The sequence below is a fragment of the Nipponia nippon genome, unplaced genomic scaffold (genome assembly GCF_047370975.1).
Source record: "Nipponia nippon isolate SJK-2023a ecotype South Korea unplaced genomic scaffold, ASM4737097v1 scaffold_7, whole genome shotgun sequence".
Lineage (NCBI taxonomy): Eukaryota > Metazoa > Chordata > Aves > Pelecaniformes > Threskiornithidae > Nipponia > Nipponia nippon.
In genome coordinates this window covers 42,934,771-42,954,995 of record NW_028262391.1, presented here as the reverse complement: position 1 = coordinate 42,954,995, position 20,225 = coordinate 42,934,771, and the positions used below count along the sequence as shown (strand labels likewise).

General features: G+C 37.6%; 1 protein-coding gene and 1 long non-coding RNA gene across 5 annotated transcripts in view; one reads left to right on the top strand and one right to left on the bottom strand.

The window, feature by feature from the left end:
- Positions 1–20,225, bottom strand: part of CHST8 (carbohydrate sulfotransferase 8) — a 186,144-nt gene that overhangs the window by 26,481 nt on the left and 139,438 nt on the right. The gene's annotated exons all lie outside the window — the stretch shown is intronic.
- Positions 1–20,225, top strand: part of LOC148051040 (uncharacterized) — a 177,876-nt gene that overhangs the window by 53,497 nt on the left and 104,154 nt on the right. The gene's annotated exons all lie outside the window — the stretch shown is intronic.

The following is a 20,225-nucleotide window of genomic DNA, read 5'->3' as shown; positions in this document are numbered from 1 at the left end:
CAGTGCTGCAAATGAAGGGTGTCTGTAGGGGTTTTATCATTTAAACTTCTGCACTTGTAACTTCCTTGTAAAAGATTTGATGCCAATCAGTGCTTCTCAAGGAGGTTTAATAATGGGGTAGGGCCAAGTCATAATCTGATGTGTTGCTGAATAGGGGAACCCAAAATATAGCAGGTCGCTGGGAAAGGCAGTGCTTTTATTCACGGTTTTGTGAGGTGATTTTCCTCTGTCTCTTCTTAGCTGCTGTCACTGTGGGTAATGAAGTGAGTTGCTAGGAAAACAAGATGTAAAGACCCTCTCAAAACAGGTAGCAAAGTAAAATTAATCAGATTTTTTTGTTTTATTAGTTCAAGTTTCAAATTTATTAAGCTAAAATTATGGTTCTTTTGAGCCTGATTCATGATTTTTGGTTGCTCAAGATTGTCAATATGAGACATGTGGCATTTCTCTTTTTCTTTATTTTTTTGCCCTTCTTCCCCCTGCCCTGACATCAAGTCTAGCAGGCTTGCCTCTGCACCGGTGCACCGCAGCCATATGCTGCCTCCAGTCAGGGCTCGTGGTAAAACCAAAATACTGGCTCGAGGGAGGCTTCCATGTCTTTCTCATCCATTTCAAATAATTTATACAAAGTTTAAAAAAACCAAACCCCAACAACAAAAAAACAAACCAAAAAAACCAAACCACAAACAAAAAGAAACAGGCAACCCGTAGCTCTGGTAACATGCTGCCTGCTGGAGTGCCCAGTTAGTTTTCTTTTCTTTGTGTTCCTGTCCGGTCACAAAACCATGAGTCCATAATAACACGGACCTGTGACAGTCCTTATTCTCCCTGTTCTTATTGCTGTTTACTTTTAGCCTTGCCTCTGCTGAACTCAGCTGGAAGGCTGCTAACAACTCTTCCCTTTCTCCTGCCACCAAACATTAATTAGTGGAGTTTCTTCTTCCCTTGAGAATGGGGACACCCATACCCCAATGACTAATTGAGATGAAAACCCTTTCTACCCAGCAGAGACTCTACAGAGATTCTGTGTTTAATCTAATGTAATCTGACCTGCTTTAGGATTTTCTAGAATATCTGCTGTATCAAAGCACTTTTTAGGTCATTGTGAACTCTATAATGCGTTTTTTGCTGGACTTCCTAAAGTCTTCAGAGTGACCAGAAAGGAGTTTTCAAATGGGTTGTAACTGAGCTTTAACTATAAGGTATTTATTTCCAGAGCTGAAGATTGTTCTACTCTCAAGATAGAGAAGCATGTCCAAATATTCAAAATTGTTACAATCATGATAATGAAGATATTCACAGTAATGACATATTGGTCAGTGAAACTTCAGTATGTTACTCCCCTCTTTCTGAAATGTGGAAGTTTACAAGCAAGTTTCTGCATAGGGCGGTATTTTGTTGAGTAGATGGTATCAGCAATGAAAGGACTCACTTTGGGGCTTTTTTTAACCAGTGTAGCTCAGTCTTAGGCCAGTTGTTCTTCCTGCTGGCAGCTACAATCTCTTTTGCAGTTCCAGGCTTGCAAGTATCACTTATGTTTGTTATATTTGGAGGTGTATACTAAAGAGCTGAGGTACAAGGCTGCCTGGCTCATGCTTACAGGAATAGGATTTCATATAGAAATCCAGAATTTCATGTAAAAATGTGATCTGCATTGAAGATGTGCTTAAGCTTGTTTTCCCTAATTAACATCATGATGAAAACTGCTTTCTTTGGTTTGGTTTAAGCATTTATCTTTAAGGTATATAGCTATAACAGAACAATCTGGTTAAACTACCTATACTTCTGTGCGAAGGTTTCTTAAAGATGGTTTGTTAGAGCAACAGCTCCTGGCTTTTCAATTTTTTTCTATTGTCAATCAGAATAATAAGTTTTAATGTACTTTTCCATTTATTTATTTGAACAACATGGCTGCAATAAAGCATATTAAATAATTTCAGTAACCTTGGCCTAGACTTGCACTAAGAATCTCCTTAATTGGGCAAGTGTAGCACAGATGTGAGGTCTATGATTACTGCAGCTATGCCAATCTACTGGCAATGTGTCATTTTTAATGTGACAGCTGTATTCCAGCAATCAAGGGTTACAGCTTCTGGCAGCGTGAAGTTCTCATTATGCCATTTCTGCTCTGCAGTAAAATAATTATTTCAAAGCAAGCTGCTTCCTTCTCATCCCTAACCTGAGATCAGAAGTCTTCCTGTTTATTGTTTTGTGACTTTCCATCTAATCATTATCTGCAGCAGCTGGGTTCATGTTTAAAAGTTAGTGTTCTGAGACTGACCTAAGGTGCATTACTTTAACAAAAAAAAAAAAGTCTGTGTATATATATATAAAAAAGTAACAATTCAAAATCTGTTCCAAAGTACATTTCTCCTTTGAGTAAATGAACTGGGAATAGCTAAAAATTATAGGGGATTTTTTATACTTAATTATGTCATATACACAAGTTATTTTTATGAACTTGTCTTTCAGTTAATCTATGAACTATTAAAATGAATGCTTTCTATAATGATTTCATCTAGGGAATTTAAAAATAAAAGCTGTGCAGTATCTAGTCTTGAGAAGTTGCCACAGCAGAAGCCTGAATCAACTTGACTGATTTCACTTGACATGTTTTTAAGAGGAATATTTTTGTTGTTTTTATTCTGAAACAGTGAATTTTCCTTAAAGTCCAAGGGGCAAATGATGCGTAAGTGAACTGCTAAGAGGTACTATGTTACCACAACAAAATATGCTCATGTTTGCAGAGGTCAAAGGCTTTGGACAAGCTACCCCTCTATCCCCTTTTCCCCTTCCCGTTTCTGAAGTTGCTCTGGGCATCTGAGCAACTGGTAAAAGAAGCGGGGGTGTGGTTTTAGCATCATAGACCAAAGACTCAAGCTAAATTAAATGGGAAAGTAACACAAAAAAGCCTGAAACAATTCTGAATTATGACTACATCACCAAAAATAGAACCAGCTTTTCTGGGATCTAATGACTACAGTAGTGATAGCAATTGCAATGGAAATTAGAAAAGCATCTTGTAAGAGAATCACTTTTAATCAGCACCTTATTTTTAATAAATCAGTGCTGAATTTTAATTTGTAATTCAATTTTCTTAATGCATTCACCTTGTGTACCTGAGAAATCAATATCATTGGATGGATGTATTGTTTTTGCCTTTCTACTTTAAAGGTAATTCAAGCAACTATAAAAATTAACATTTTTCAGTAATTTTAGAATAGATAAGATTTCTCTGTAGCCTTAAGAAAAGTATACTAACACGCTTTTGGCAGCAGAAGTTTGATACGTTACTGCTATGTGACAAATCCAATACAGAATCCTTATTAATAATCCCATTAATGTTTCATCTAATGTGAGGGAAATGGTAAATAAATTGTGGCTTTACCCCACTGCTGAGCTTCCAATTACTATTTTTCTCCCTATCTGCTTGCAATATATCATTTTTTTAATATGACTGAAATGTTCTAACAATCAAGGGTTAGGATCCTAACAGCATGGAGTCCTCATTACGTGATTTCTGCACTACAGCAAAATAATGATTGTGAAGCAAGCTGTTCTCCATGTAACACTTAGAGAATAACTCATAAGACTATCCATTTACCAGCTCCTGGTTATGGATTCAATTACTTCATGCCTCGGGTTTGTGGATGTTGGAATCATGTCATGCATCTGTCTTGAGCTGCACCATAAAAAGCATTCAAAGTGAATAAATTACAGGTGATGTTCCCCAGAAGCACTCTGAGGCTTTTGCTTTCTCCCAAGCCACTCAAGGCCGTGTCTTTTAAAAATTTAATGAAGGTTTCATAAACCATAAAAAAGCCCACTAGAATGTCATGACCTTCTTTCATTTTCTGAAACTGCGCAAAAATCTGCGTTTTCCACAATTAACAGGGAGGCGTACACTTGAGAGACAGCATTTAAATGGTGTTTTAGAGTCCCAAATACATATTAAACAGAACTGAAGAGGTAAATAAACAGTATTTCAGATGGCTATGCAAATCTTATAAGGAGAGATTTTATTTTTCCAAACAATAGGTCTTTGTATCAGATTAATACAGTTTGCCTCCTTCAGTATGCAGTATAAAATTGGCAAGGAGACGAAATCATAAATACTTAATTATTAGCAAGTGACTGTAGGTACAGCTGCTGTATATCTACTATTTCTTATATTAAGCATATAACAGGGGAAAATTCAGGGTGCCTGACTGTACTTCATCTGACTTATAGCCCAATTCTTTTTCTTCCTCTTACTACAGGATAAAATTAAGGCATACATTATTATAAGGCTGACCAAATGTTTTTTAGAAAAGCCTGTTTTTTCAAGAGGAAAGGATTCTGCTGTGCTGACAGTGTATGAAAACTTGCAAATGGTGAACAATTGTTGATGGGTGATCTAAAGTAATTACCAAGTTTGAAAGTCAAACAGCGTACAAACTGTACCACAGTTATAGCTCAATTATTGATCGTGCTTTTATGAGAAATTTAGTATTAGCTATTGTTTGTTCTGATGCCCTTGGAGAATGCAGTAGATGCTTCCTTGAAAATGGAAATAATGAATTCACTTGGAGCAGGGTCTTGCTCTTTTTCTTCCTGGTTTTGGTTGTGTGTTTTTTTTTTTTTCTTCTTTCTTAGCTTTACCCAGTAGAATTTCACAGAGAACAAGGTAGTAACGCTACTGATACAATCCCTAACTCTCCTTAATATCTGGTAGAGTCTTAAATGCTGTGTAGCCATACGTCATGCTCCCAGCTCACACTTTGCCTTGCAGTCCACAGAGCTGATCAACAGTGCTGAGGGAACTACGGTGTCAAATATTTTTCTCTCTCACAAGTACTCTGAAGCAACCTGAGGGAAAAATTAAGATTATTCTGACATGATGAGAGAGATTATGCACGGTAAATTCTTAACTATTTCAGGAATTTGGCTGACTGTAGCGGACTGCCAAGTATTCCCTCATGTGTCAGACAGGGAAGCCCTGTAATTTGGGACCATGCTTGCTGCATGCAGTCGTGGAATGCCAGGGTTAGACCACATACATGGACTGCATTAATGAGCCTTTTGCTCTATAAAATTGTTTCCATACCTCAGAAAATGGTGGTTGTTTTCCCAGAGGGTGAAATGTATGAAGAATTTTTGGATGTAGATACATTGTTTTGATGCTTTTGCTGCATGTGAAATGTGTGCCTGGTGGGCACGAAGTATGAAATACTAAAAGACCTGAGGAATTTCTAATCAATACGCACAGCTCTCTTTCTTTCGAGGTATTTTACCCATTGACAAGAAAAGAACTTAAGTAAAGTTATGGCTTGTTCAGCTCCAGACAGCAAACTATAGATCAAGGGAGACTGGCACTCAGGTGTTACACTTGCGATTAGATACTTAGGTGTGGGGTTTTAACAGATACGATAGGAAAAAAAAAGTCATAAAAATGTCACTAACTGCTCTATTTTTGTAGCTTTCCAAGTGTTACTTTCCTGACCTTTGTTTGATACCTCTGATTTGCAGGATCACTCAGAGCAAAAAGATGCAGTTTCATGTATCATTAATTCCTTATAACCTTGGTGTTTATCTCATCCCTCGATACTGTTCCTTTCAGTGTTTAGTTTTAACAAAAGATTAAGGATTTTAAGTCCCATTTCTCTTACCCCTCCAAAATTTATGGATGTTATAGATAATTTTTTGTCCACATGACTAACATTATGCATCAGCTGCATGCCTTTTGGCAGCATTAGTGAGGAATATAGCGATCATGTTATCATTTGGCTATACTAAAATAACTAATAGAAGAACATATATATGTTAGCTATTGGGCAACCTACTCTAGAGTCAATGTCCACAAAATTATTACCTTGCAATGTACTGGAAGTGTGCCAGTTGTCTACCATATATTGGTGTAGGGAGTGTTTGTTATATTAAACATATTGGGTATTCATCTTAATATTAACTACTTAATTCAGTAGGTATCACAGATATCCAGAAGAATAACATTTAGTGGCTAATGCACACAGAGAAACAGGAATGAAGGAGTTCTAAGTACAAACACTATAGACTGGATAGAATGGGAGAGAAATAGAAAAGGTTGTGTATGAGTAACTGCATTTCTTCTTGTGATTAAAGAAATTTCTCTGAGCAGGTTGGCTGAGGCCTGAGGAGCTTCAGGGCATGTTGCAGTCATGGTGACTGTGGAGAATTTTTAGCTAGATCCGATTTTGGGAGCAGAAATGCATGCATGGGATTGGCCACCTACAGCTAGCCCAAGAGATTACCTTCCCCTGCTTTTTCTGTACTGCTTCCTTGCTGTTGTTATTAGAAACATGACAAAGCAGTCACTCCCCTTCAATCATATTTTGCCTTACTAAAGATTTCCTTTGTCTTCTAGGTTATTTAAATTCCATTTTGAAAAAAACTACCGTTGTTCGTCACTATCCTGTCATCCCTGCTTATATACTTCTGGGAGCAGTGTGCTCCAGGCTCAGCTGATTTGCACCACAGATTTGAATCCTACCCTGGGGTGACACTGGGGGTCACTGGTGGGACTTCTCAGTTACCACTCTGTGGCTTCTATTCGAAGTCAGGCTGTTCTTTTGCACAGCGTGGCTGGTGTCTGTAGGAAACTTCAAGTTAGCAGAGGGCGTTTAGGCTCTGCTTCCCTGAGACTGGATGGTCAAACACTACCTAACCCAGTGCCTTTGTCTTGTAGGTCAAGGGGTTATCAAGCCAAGTAAAAGTAAAAGCAGAACTCATGGATATGTTGGATAGTTGTGTAAATTCGTGCAGATGTTATTTTAATAAAGAAAAGTCTCTGTCAGTTGTGGTCCTCAGTTTCTCTTCTGTATCCAAGTCAGTGATTTCCTGTAAGTTTTTATAGTCATCCTACAAGGCTGAATATGGAAAAAGAATCATTGCTGTGGAAACCTACAAGAGGATTTGGGAAAGGATAGCACTCCCTTAAAACACTATAGGATAGCAATTAACTTAATTGCTTTTCTACTTCATTGAGATACTTTTTGTTTCTTCCTCACTACAGGAATATAATTACGTAATATATGGTATAATACCCATTTTGCTGAAGCCATGACGCTTGCTTCATTGGGACCAGGTTTTTATCTACAGTGCTTAAAACTGGCTCATATAATAGAACTGGTCTTGTTCTACAGACATACCTAAATGTGAAGAAGACTGACTATATGAGGTATGCCTGGCTGCTGAGCTGAGAATTATAGGTCAAACTACATTGTGTGCCTAACTAATATGTCAAAAAGAAACCAAAAAGTTCAAATAAATGGGCCATTTATTGCAAGATGATCAAAAGGCAGAATTGTGAAGCCTAACCTTTACAAAATCCCAGCTTGCTTTAATAGTTCTATATCTTCTAGAAAGAAACCTTGGGATTTCCATTCATATACTTCACTAGAGGTGGGTTCTTTTGTAATCTCTATCTTATTCTTAAATAGGAAAGGCATTATTTGCTTTTGTGGATGCACCTAAATGGATGCTTCCTGGAGTGTCTGTTACAGACTCGGGTATCTATCATACCCCTGAATTAAATTCTAACTATCTATGTAACATATCTTTGTGTAACACTTTGTAGTGTGAAACGTGTGAAATTTCACAGTGAATATTGCATTTTTATTGTTGTATACTGCTAGCTTTTCAACAATCTCTTTGCACCCTGTAAATATTTGCAGCAATTTTTGTTTTAAAAAAATCTTACAATTTGGCACTCATAAGGCTTTAAACTGCATAATGCTTAGAGTACTTTGCAGAGCTGTTACAAATATGCAGAAACATTTTTTTCATCAATAAAGAAATCCAGTGAGCGTGTGTGTATATATATGAGTTTTCTAACTCATTAGAAGAAACATTACCTGTACCTGCAGAGTAGAAAAGGACTGATCAAGACTCTTGAACTGTTGCCCTTGCATGTTTTGTTCTACAACTGAACATGCTATTAAACCAATCCAGGCACACCAGGCAACAAGATTTGATGAGACCTATTGAACGCAGAATTTTCACAATGGAACTGCACAAATTTATTTAGCACAAGCATCTCTTTAACTATTAAACTCTGAACAACTGTGTGGCCTCTGCTGTAACATTTGCATCTACATAATGTGATTGATAAAATCAGGAATATTAACTGGAATGCAAAATACAACTGGAATATCTCTGCCCGAATCCAGTCTTGGCTTGAGCTTTCCTGAATGCTTTGGTGGCAGAATGTGGTTAGCTGCTTCTCACTGAAGAAGGGTATGTTAATGGTGTACAGGGATCCTGGCAGAGGCTGCTGTCTCGTGTATAAGCCACAGTAGAGTCACTTCACTGGGCTTAGTCTTAGTTGCAGAAAGTGATAACATTAAATAGAAAGGGTTGACAAAATTCTTAACCAAACAGCTACAGCAGAGTAATCCTTTCTGTGATTACTTGTTCAAAGTGGTGAAAAAAAAAAAGTGCCTATTTTTGGTACTTCTTTGTTATATCATCAGGGAGGCTTTTAAGCATTTTTTTTTTGGTGTGTGGTGCTCTGAATGGAAGCTAGGGGGACAGCCTTTGTTGTGCCGCTTAGAGGATGGATAAGCAGTGCTTTAGACTTCAATGGATTATCTATATGCATGAAAAAATTGGTATGTTCATAAGCAAAGATGGTTACTGTTTCAATAAACAAGGGAGGTGATTCTGCCCCTCTATTCTGCTCTGGTGGTGAGACCCCACCTGGAGCCTTGCGTCCAGCTCTGGAGCCCTCAGCACAGGAAGGACACGGACCTCTTGGAGCGGGTCCAGAGGAGGGCCCCCAAAATGATGAGAGGGCTGGAACACCTCTCCTATGAGGAAAGGCCGAGAGAGTTGGGGTTGTTCAGCCTGGGGAAGAGAAGGCTCCAGGGAGACCTTATTGCAGCCTTTCAGTACTTAAAGGGGGCTTTTAAGAAAGATGGGGACAGACTTTTTAGTGGGGCCTGTAGCGATAGGACAGGGTGGGTCATGGTTTTACTAAGAGACAGTAGATTCAGACTAGATATGAGGAAGACATTTTTTACGATGAAGGTGGTGAAACACTGGAACAGGTTGCCCAGAGAGGTGGTAGATGCCCCATCCCTGGAAACATTCAAGGTCAGGTTGGACAGGGCTCTGAGCAACCTGATCGAGTTGAAGATGTCCCTGCCCATTGCAGGGGGGTTGGACTAGATGACCTTTAAAGGTCCCTTCCAACCCAAACTATTCTACGATTCTATGAAAAACAAAAGCATCAAAGCCTGAGACAGGCAATGTGAGCACTGCAGGAACTGATACATGTCCTGAAGAGCCACCCAGTTATCACAGTTCTGACTGTTGAGTACAGGGAGGCAGGTATGTAGAAAGTCTTTTTTCAGAGATATTCTAAATACAAAAATAATCACTAGTGGTACTTTTGGTCTGATATTAAAGTTGCTCCATAGAAATTTGCTAAAATCTCTCTTCAATTTTTACAGATTACACACACACACACCCCCCACACACACCCCCCATCCCCATATTCTCTGGAAAATCGGAAGCTTTCAGTTAAAAATACTTTGTATGTAATGTTTGAGCCAAATGCAAGTATGTTAACAGTGGAAGGCTCTGGTTTGATGTTTCACACTGTTCATTCTTATAAGCCAGGTTTCTCACCTGGACACGCTGCCATGGCTGGAGACACCAGGATGGCAGATGCAGCCTGAGCTGCTGTCGAGTTGTGGGGGGAGGAGTGTGAGATGTCCGAGGGTTGGCTCTGATCAGGCACCACAGCTGCACTTCTGACTGGGAATTTTAAATTTTAGCTCTATCTAGATACACCTGGTTTATAATTTTGTTTCCCTGCAAAGTTGTTGCATTTTTCCTCAGAAGAATTTTCTCCTTCCCTGGCCTTTGAAGATGCTGCAATTTTTCACCTTGCAGTACTTGTGTAAATTACTTTTTAGGAAAAGTCATTTTTAGAAGACTTTTATCTTCTGATCTACAGCATGGGGAAAGGCAAAGAAAACTACCAAAGGAGGCTAGGTAAAACTAAAATAATGATGAAAATGGAAAAAAAGCAAGTCTTCAGGTTTATGATAAATTTTCTTGGTCAAAAGAAGCATTACAGGATTTTTTTCAGTGACACCATTCTGTTTCTGGGAATGTAGAAAAACACCAAAAGGTTCCCCATCGCTGATGACTACGCAGTTCTGCTAATTGTAACAATACTTTCTCTGCTGTGAGTGCCTGTATGAAGCTGAAGCCATTTAAATGATTTCTCTTAGGCCACTGAACTTCCATTTGATGGTAATAACTTTTTGGTTGCTACAGCCCTGTGCTGGATTCAGAGCAGTGACCTGTAGATGAAAGGCTCCGTATCCCATTGCCAGTCCTGGCCCGTTTTTCTTCTCCTCTGCAAGCAGCCACTTCTGCCTCTGGAGTTCCTGACTGAAACAGGCAGCAAAGAAATTCTGTGGCTCATATTTCCACTTGAGTGCAGTGATCAGGATCACAACAGAAATAAGTGTATCAAACTGAAAGGGTCTTTCTGCTTTTCTTAAATGTTCTCCGTGATATAAATGCTACAAAAGTGCTGTGTATTCCAATTAAACTTAAACAGCAGCTCTAGCAGGGAGCAACTGCTGTGCACTCACAGGATAAATCAGCTTTCCTACTGAGCTCCACAGCATAGTTAAAAAAGGAAAATCTATTTCAGCAACCTCCATAAAAAGCATATGCATTTTCTTTCTATCTTGCTTAGTCCTTCTTATGTAGTTCTTATTTTTCATGGATACTGAATACCTATGACTCTGTGTGGGGTCAAAATCCTTTTAATTTCAGAGTCTTAAACAGTAGTACCATGTCTGCACCATCTTTTGCAGGCAGATGATGGAGCAAGCTGGGCTTATCAGCTTTGAGTTTTAGTTCTACTCCAGATCCCCTGCGGGATGTTGTGCAAGTCATTCCTTCCTGCAGATGGCAATAATGATTCTTTTGCTGTTTGGCTCTTTTTCTGCCTCACGTGGTGGAAGATCTTTGGGCCAGTGATATTTTTTTCAGCTGTTTAACCCACACTTACTACACTGAATCCTGAACTGGATTCCAGCTGGGGAGGACTATCATGGAGCTAAACCAAATCTGGTTCATTGTCACCATTTTTATTGTTTCTATCCGAGCCATGGCTGCATTTGAGCCCATGGAATTTGGCTCATTTATGAGTAGAGAAAGATCCATTTTGAGTATCTGAGTATATAGAAATGTCTGCAAAGATAAACCCCCCGTGGATGACCCACTATATACAAGCCGTGATCAGTGGTGGCTCTGTTACTCACGTTTTAAGACAAAAGATGTTTTTCACACTTAGCAGAGCAATCCAGTGCTGCTGTTTCTCCTGTGGTGCATCAACAAAATGCACTTGGCCGGCTACAAATACACGCATTACCCTTGGTTATGTTTCTTTTTGCCTCTTGCTACTGTACTGTGGATAGAAATGACCTCAGCAAGGCATATTAAAAACTGACACTGGCTTGTGCGATGCTTTGACCATTAGTACCATCATAGCCAAAAGGCTCAGACAGCCAACTGTGCCCTTCTGTGGTCTCCAACCTGACCAAAAAGAGAACAGATGTAATTAAAGCTATTATGAAAGTAGCACTGCGTAATGATTTACCCTGAGTGAGAGCTGAAGTCCCATTTGTTGGAGATTAATATAACTTCATATGTTTGAAAGGCTGTAGTTCTCTCTGTTAAATGTAATAACTGAAATTTCATATCTGCAAGCCTAGTTGTTCCAGGCATAAAATGAAAACCAACTCTGTATTTACTCAGACCATTTCTGTTGTTTGAATCACTTTATAGATATATGAAAGAAAGTCTGATGAAATGAATTATAGATATAAAAAATAGCAAGAGTAACATGCATTTCAGATTTTTATATTGTATAAGGGGAGTCTTGGGAGTTCAGCTTGACAAAAAAAATCTTTTTTCTTTTTCCTCTTTTTTTTTTTGCCTGCCTTTTTTTTTTGCCCATTGCCTATGAAATTGAGATGAGGACAAAGAAAGATATTAAAAACTAGCTTTCCTGACTCAGAATAGGAAGGATTGGGAGGCAGCAGGATGCCCTGTGCATTGCAGAAAGTGGGTAGCAATCAATAATAACGAAATCGTAAAGGTACATCATTTTACAAAATACATCAGTGGGACAGTAATCTGGAGGATGTGTATGCAGCTTTGCAATAGGAGGAAAAGTTCTGAAGTATCCATTAGCTAACACTAATTGCCAGATTGTTTCTCTTGAAGCACACAAATATCATAAGAAATCCAGTGTTGCAATGAACTAAAAGATGAAGCTCCTAAAGTACGGCCATCTAAGAGAGGGGAATAATAACGCACTTTGGAAAATGGACATCTTCTGGTATATATTTTTTCACATATGCCTATTTTATTAGCTTTACAGATGGTCATAATGGCTGTACCTGAAGTAGTAATGATTCAGACAATTCTACCTTCCCAAGAAACGTAGGAAAATAAATGGATATAAAAGCTTTCTAAAGTCTGTTTAGAAGAAGAGTCCAATATTACACAATTAAAAAGTATTTTCATTTGCTGTCATATGTGATGAAGTAAGAAGCACCAATATCTTTGAATGGTTGATTAAGTTGGTGTTTTGTGTATCTCAAGGTGATTTCTGCTAACTACATTTTTTTTCCAAATTTCACATTCTCTTGATAAAATGGACCGTTGTTTAAAAAAAGGATAGATTTACATCTACCTTAAACAGAAGGAAAAGGTGCCTGAAGATTTTGTATGAGTGTAATTAGCCAGTTATCCTTAATGTAGAATTACTTTATTGATATGTAGTTATGAGTCTCTGTGTTGTATTTTCTGGAAGTAACAGGGAAAAGGAAACAAAGCCAACGTGAGAAAAATCTGAAAGCAAACAAGCACTGTAGTATGATTAATGTTTAAAGGAGAAGTGTTGGATAATGGTGTCGAGCTGATTATAAGCATGTGTAAGGAAGTCATTTTTCTCTTTAAAGTATGCATCACCTTGGATTTGAAATGCGATTTGTTTTATTTTTCACTGATGTCTTGCTTATTAAACAGAGTGCTCTTTTGAAAGGAAGAAATGCTTGAAAAAATATTTTAGGAGTTGGTTTATTGGAATATGTTTAAATACTGCAGAAGGATTTTTTTTTTTTTTTAAATTAGAAATGTATGAATGTTTAGTCAAAAATCCCAAGCCACATTTTAGATTTAAATTTGCAAAGTAAATTCTTCCTGGTTTGACTGAAAAGAATATAGTCCCCAAACCAGCCGGTTCTGTCCTTCAGACATGCTGATGTTCATCCTTGAGCAGATGTAAGGATTTCCCAGCAGTTTTTCTAGAGTTTGATACTGAGTCCTTTCATTCCCAAAGTTCTTGGTAGTAGGTGGCCATTTTAAAGACCTATTGGATAGAGCTCCAGATGCACTTCGTTATTTCTGGCTTTTGAAGAGGTAAGCTTTTGCATGGAACTTTGTTATACTTGTTTGAACCTAAGCGACTCCTTTAAACACTGTTAGCTATTGATACTGTTTCTGGAGTACCAGGACTTTCAGACACAATCAAAAGATGGGGCTATTCTCTACAGACCTTACTGTCTAAAAGGAAAGTTGGAGACAATGGAAACAATGAAAGGCTGGAAAACATTCACTGTATTACTGTTTGTTTCCAAACTAAAAGAGAAATTAATTCATAATAAAGCTTGACAGTGTTTTAAAGCTTGAGCTATTCTGTTTGAGGCTTATATTTTTCATTGTCTTCTACCGTAACATCTCCAGAAATATCCTGTGAAATAGGAACAGTCAGCTTGCAAATATGGTGTCAGTCCAGTTTCATGGATAGCTATCTGGATAGCAGGAGGTCACAATGAGGCGGAATCAAAAAAGACATTCCAAGCGGGTTTCCTGGTTCCTTTGAAGTGTAACGCATCCTGCAGCTGTCAAAATTACACAATATATTCTCAAAAAGCAGAGACGATGAGACTAAGATGCTTCTGGTTTTGAGAATTAAAATACCATAATTAACTGTGGATGTTTGATCGTAGGCCATGTATTACTGATGATCTGTACTGTTATTGGGTCCATTTATTAATAGGAAAAAGTAAACATTTTTCAGGTTTAAGTATGAAATTGTTTTCACTTGATATGTTCATTGCATTTGTTCTAATTATGAATTGAAATGTGCTGGATGTAAAAATGGGATAAAATGCCTTTTGTAAAAGTAATTATATTAATTTCAATTAATCCAATTTAACACAAGATTTTCTCAGGGATTAGATGGCATTCTTTTTAATAATTTGAGTAGTAACAGTTGGTTTTACTAAATAAACTATGATCATTAATATGCCTTATCTTTCTTTTAAACAAATACTGTATTTCCCTGGTATAGGAACAATTACAAGAACAAGGATTGCAAAGTTACAAAATTTAAGAGCCAAATGTGGATGCTTTTGCATGTTTGAAATAATTAGAGCTGAAGAGAGAGCTTCCTTCTTAGAGAGTCTGGCATTTTTACAAAATTACATAAATATTATTTTGGAATAAGCAAGATATTTTTATAAATTCAGAATGTTTCTTTCCTTTCTAATTTTTGCACAATTCATCATTACAGGCTTTTGAATTGAAGAATTATTTTTATTGGGAAAAATTGAAACATTTTGTTTAAGACTGAGAAGGACATTTTGATGTCTACTGATTTTTGTCTGAAATTTTTCTGTCAAAACAGACACAATTTTGCAAAGCATTTCACTTTCACTAGGTATTATATTTCCAGTGCTTTAGTGAATAATATTGAAATAGGTGGGTTGAGATGTGCTAGAAAAAGTTTGTATGGGCAGACTGTGTAGTAGTTGTGGTAATTGAACCTGAATAATTGATAAAGTATCATTTAAGTTCCTTCCCCTGCTTTTGCTGGATGCAAATACGTTGTGCTATAGGCACCATGTTCATGCTTAACTAAACTGATAGAGGCAAAGTGGTTCTGGTTTTAATTTTTTTTTTTTTTAAAGAATTAAAGTAGGATAGATACCTCAGTGTCCAACATTAAAATAAATTAAAATGTTAGCATTAGCTGCTCAATTCTAATACACAGCCTTATGACCTCAGCTCAGTTATGGGTCTCACAAGCCATCAGTATTTACCATTCAGTCATTGCTGACTTGCAGTGTTCAAATCTTTGCATTTTATTGAATGGCCAAAGTCTGAATTACATCAGAGTTATAGTAATATTTATGATTACTAAATGCTAATTTGTGAATTGCTTTTCATAGCTATAACACTATACATTTTACCTAAAAGAGATTTCAGAGTAAATAAAAGGTTTTCTTAACCTTGTAGTAGACATGTGTATGTGTGTCTAATTACTATTCGCAGTGCAAAATAGCTTTGTATAAGATTTATCTTTCAGTACCTTTCCTTACCCATAGTATACCAGACACTATAACCGAATGGGATCGTGTTTATAGGCTAGCTGCTGCTTACCTGCTCTGACTTTTGTTAGATTTTTAGGTGGAGCAACTTAGATATGAACTTCAATTGATGTCTTCCACTGATGTTGGTAAGAACTTTAGGGCAGAGATGATATTTAATCCCCTATTGGATAGGACTCTACCCAAGCAAATTCCCTGTATGAAAACGAAGTGGAGATTCAGCAACCATTTAAGTTGTTAGCTTCCCATTGACTCTAGTTTTCTATTATTTTCTTGTCTTTTTTAAGTTTTTTAATTATGTAGGGCCGTGTCAGTACCATCTACCAACAAGCATGTTGGGCTGCATAAAAGTTTAAGTCAAAAGTCAAAAATAGGTAGGACTTTCTGTGCAATTGCCATGCATAGTGCTTATCGTTGTGAGTACTGAGTCTCGGGTTTTGTATGTTGAGATGGTTCTTGAAGACAGACTCTTTTTTGAAATTTAAAAACTCTTTAGTTTTGATAACTGTAAAACAGTATTTCTGCCCTCTCTTACTAAGATATTCCTTTCAAGGAATTTTCCATAGTTCTTTGACATCAAGTAATTTATAATTATCCTATTTACTAGGGCTCTGTAATCTTTAATGTCTTCTAACATGTAGTTACTGCAAGACAACCTTAGTGCATTAGATCTCAAACAAAATTGCCTGCTATTAAATATCTATTACAAGTGTAGATGTCCTTTAATTAAAGCACAGAGGAAAAAAATAGTTTGCTAGTATTTAGAAAAATATTAATAATAGGTTGACATGCTCCAGTTTTGGAGTCAACAAAAGAATCCTATTTAACTCAAGGTCGCAGAAGAGAGCCTATTAAAAAGGGTGGTGTTTCTGAAGTGCAATGCCAAACCGTTTATGCTTTTTAAATACATGAAGTTTGAAAGGTAGCATGGTCTAATGCATGATCACTGAAAAATAGTTTAGCTTGTTCTTTTTTTTCATTAGTAAAGCTATAACCGGGTGAACCTTAGGAGGCTGAAAATATGACTTCTGAAACAAGTGTCAGAAAATCTTATCAATTTAAACTTTTGAGTATCTCTCTTTAGACTGTGTGCCAGTTCTTGCTTTTCTGACACTCAGGCCCTTGTCCCCATAGTTAATCTTGCTGAAATGTTGGGAATTTTAATGTGCTATGGGTCACATAAGCTTCAGAGTCCATTAAAACAGAATACAGGCTAGCAGTTGGATTTGGAGACTTTCTTATTTTACATTTATATCTCTCGATTTATGTGATTTCATGACTGAATCTTCAGACTTCTTAGGTGCTAAAACAGCACAGGCAAAAACAGTGCTGGACTGGCTTATCAGTGGATTTGATTGGGGATGGTTAAGTCTAGAAGAAGACAATGGATCATCTTGGAAAGATAAAAGGCAGAGGGAGAAGAATCAATAAAATTATTTATTTTTGAAATTAAGCCTGCCGGATAAAGGCATAATTGTCAGCTAGTCAGATATTGCTGAGTAGTTTTGACTGGTGTGGTGCTATTGGAATTGGTAGTTGCATATGCTGGGGACTACTGGGGGCACTAAATTCCTGTAAATCAAAGGCAGCGTATCATCACAGCAGCCAGCAGCACCAAATGGCAGCTGTCCCCCTTTGGGGACTTGTTATTGCTAATCCTCCCTGGACGATGCAGGAGTGAGCCCAGCCTGTGCCGGGGTGTTTCTTGCGGAGTGCTGTCCTGCAGTAGCTGGAGCCCGCAGTGCCGAGCAGGGGACGGTGGCAGTGCTCACCAGCAGTGGTGCCTGCCCTTCCCTTCTGTGGCCCTGCCAGGTAGGAGAGCAGGGACCAGCTCTGAGGGGTACGCAAGAAGGGCGCTGTGGCTGCAGAGCAGAAGCAACACCTCTGGTCTCTCTAAATTAAGGATATTGCTGCTAGTTCTCTAGATTCATGTGGACTTGGCCAGTATCATATACAAATATATTCCTTCTTGAAACTATCACTTCCTTGGCACTGATGGGAGACCGGTAAGCATTTCAATGATGGCTGTGGGGCAGTGAAGGAATTCCAATATATGTTTTTCTAGCGTTTTTATTATTTCATAGTAGAGAGCCTTTTTTCTTTTACATAAACAGAGGGTGACAAATTCAGGAGCTGAAGTTCAGCAGTGATGAGATAGCTCATGTAAATTTCTTTTGTGTAACTGTTTCCACATTTAATTGCAAAAATGAAACATACATATATTTGATGTACATGTATATTCTTTATCCTTCACACTGTTACTTTTGTCCTCTTTCATTGTATGTTGAGCATGGATTTTCTGCTTTTACTTCTGATCAGAACTGCATTATAAACAACTCCACCTACTTATCTGTCCAGGAGTGAATAAGCAGCATCCCAACATTATTAGACCAACATCATTTGGATTTTAGTGGGAAATATAGATTTGAAGGTCAGTGATGGAATTATTATTGTTGGGCTGTCTAAAAACTGAGGGTACTTTGCAAGTCTGCTCAGAGATCTGAAATGATGTCATTTCAGCAGGATGGATTAGTTGTCAAATCTTTGAAAGTATGTGAAAGAGTAATTCATCATAGGATTTTCAGCTCTGTGTATATTGCCAATAGAAATTTTTGTGTGTGCGTGTGGTATGAATAATTTGCCAACATTCAAATCTGTAGGAGGTAAAGAGAATTAAGATTTTGTGTTAGTACTTCCTTCTGCATTGTGATCTGGCCTACTTGGCCCCTTTCTGGCCCTTGGCATGTTAGTCTTGTTCTGGCTTTAAAAAAAATAAGAACATTGTTTTTCTTTACCTACCCTATTCTGTCTGAGACTTCCTCTTAAAATAGATAACTGACAACTGTCCCATTTCTCATGTTCTGAAAAGGTGGTGGTTATGGCTTCCCAACCACACTCTGTGCAATTTGAAAATAAAAAGATATTGCTCTGTCAAATGTTGAAAGAAATCTTCCTTTTCAAAAAGCAGAAGAAATTGTCTAGCTTGGATTAAACAAGGGCAGGAAGTGAGGCATTTGTTTGTTTTATGAAGTCTGGTGAATTTTGATAATGAGTCCTTTAAAATATATGATATTGAAGCTTTTCTAATTCCAGACAGATAAGAAATAATAGTTACATATTTCAGCTTCACAGACAAAAGTAACCTTTTATCACCTAATTTAACAATCTTAGTAAAATGTCTTAGAAGAATGTGAAATGTTATTTAAATAATAAAAAAGCACTATCTTTGAATAGCAGGGTTTTTTAATTGCCATAATCAAAGTCCAAACACATTTTCCTGCTTGCTTTAAATAGATTCTCTTAATGACAGGTTTTTCCTTAATGAGGAGGAGAACAAAGGAAACTCTGAGTGTGTCGGTGTGACTTTAGTATGACGAAAGGTCTGCTTTTTGACAGCCCCCACTAGGAAAATAGGAAAACTGGAAGTGGTTTAATTAACGTGTAGCTATGAATTGCTAGTTTGCATTTTAAAACATAAACTTCTTTTTATGTTAGCATTTGAATATATGTTTTAAGTAGCAAAAAAAGCCAAAGAAATCTTAGGCTGTAGGTCATGTAATATAGCATATTAATTCACACTATTTTTGATAAATAATACAAAATATCTTTTAAAATTGGGCATTCATGTTAAGTCTACTAATCTTTTCTGTGATTTTTGTGAGTGATAAATAGCTTAGAATAATTACACAATTCATGAAGTTTTCGGAGATTAAGTCTTGTTCTAGTACTAAAATCTGTGCTTTGAGAAGGGGAGTCCTCTAACAAACTCATTAATAAACAACAGCAGTTAGTGTTACTTAAACTCACGTGATCAAGTTAACTGATGTGTAATCATACTTAATAAGAAAGGAGAAGCTAATCTCATACTTAATGGTGATCAGATTTTCTACAATTGACTAAACCTCAAAAATATGTTCTACATGTGGTCCTTTGTAGAGAGCATTGTAGGTTTTAATAAAAGAGATGACTTTGGTATTAATAACAACTAAGCAGGTAATGTACAAAATGTTACAGGGATAGACATCTCTTTTTAATATTGGATCTTGGAGCAACTTTAGTGAGTCCCATTTGTTTTCTAAGGAATCGTATTTGTTTTCAGAAATTGCTTGGTTCTGTAAGACTTAAGAGGAGTGAATCCTTATGCTACCAAGAAAATTTTAGATACCCTTCTGGTGTGATAATAGCAGTGTAGCTACCCTGCTGCAATGTCTCCCATGCCTTCGTGGGGAGTTGCACCACTGCCACAGCTGGCTGCTGAGTGCCAGTGGGTGTCCTGGGCTTGAGCCATTGCAGGAATTTCTGCCTGTGTCTGCAGACAGCCAGAAAGGGTAACGGGGTAACTCTGGGAGGTGCGATGGACTTTTCCAGCTTAATATCACTATTTGTGTTGTAGCTTTCCCCTAAATTCCTGGTACCCTAAAAGTACACAGATGTTGGGTGAGACAAGGAAGAGCACCAAGGTGGAGATGGGAATGACGGGGCAGCAAGAGGAACCAGGGCAGTGCAACCTTGGCTGCTTGAGTGGCTGCTCTGCAGCAATGAATTCAGAAATCAGTGCCCTGCCCAGGACATGGGGCCCTGGTGTTTTCAGACAGGGAGGAATGTTTGCACTCCTATAAGCTTTTTGCTATTCTGTCAAATTGTACTCATTTTTACAGCCACACACTGCTCCAAGAATAATTTTAGTTTTTAAGCAATTATTGTGATTACATACTAATACTGATGATCATTTGAGGTCAGTTTAATTGAAGAGGAGATGGCCACCAGTTTTTGAATGGT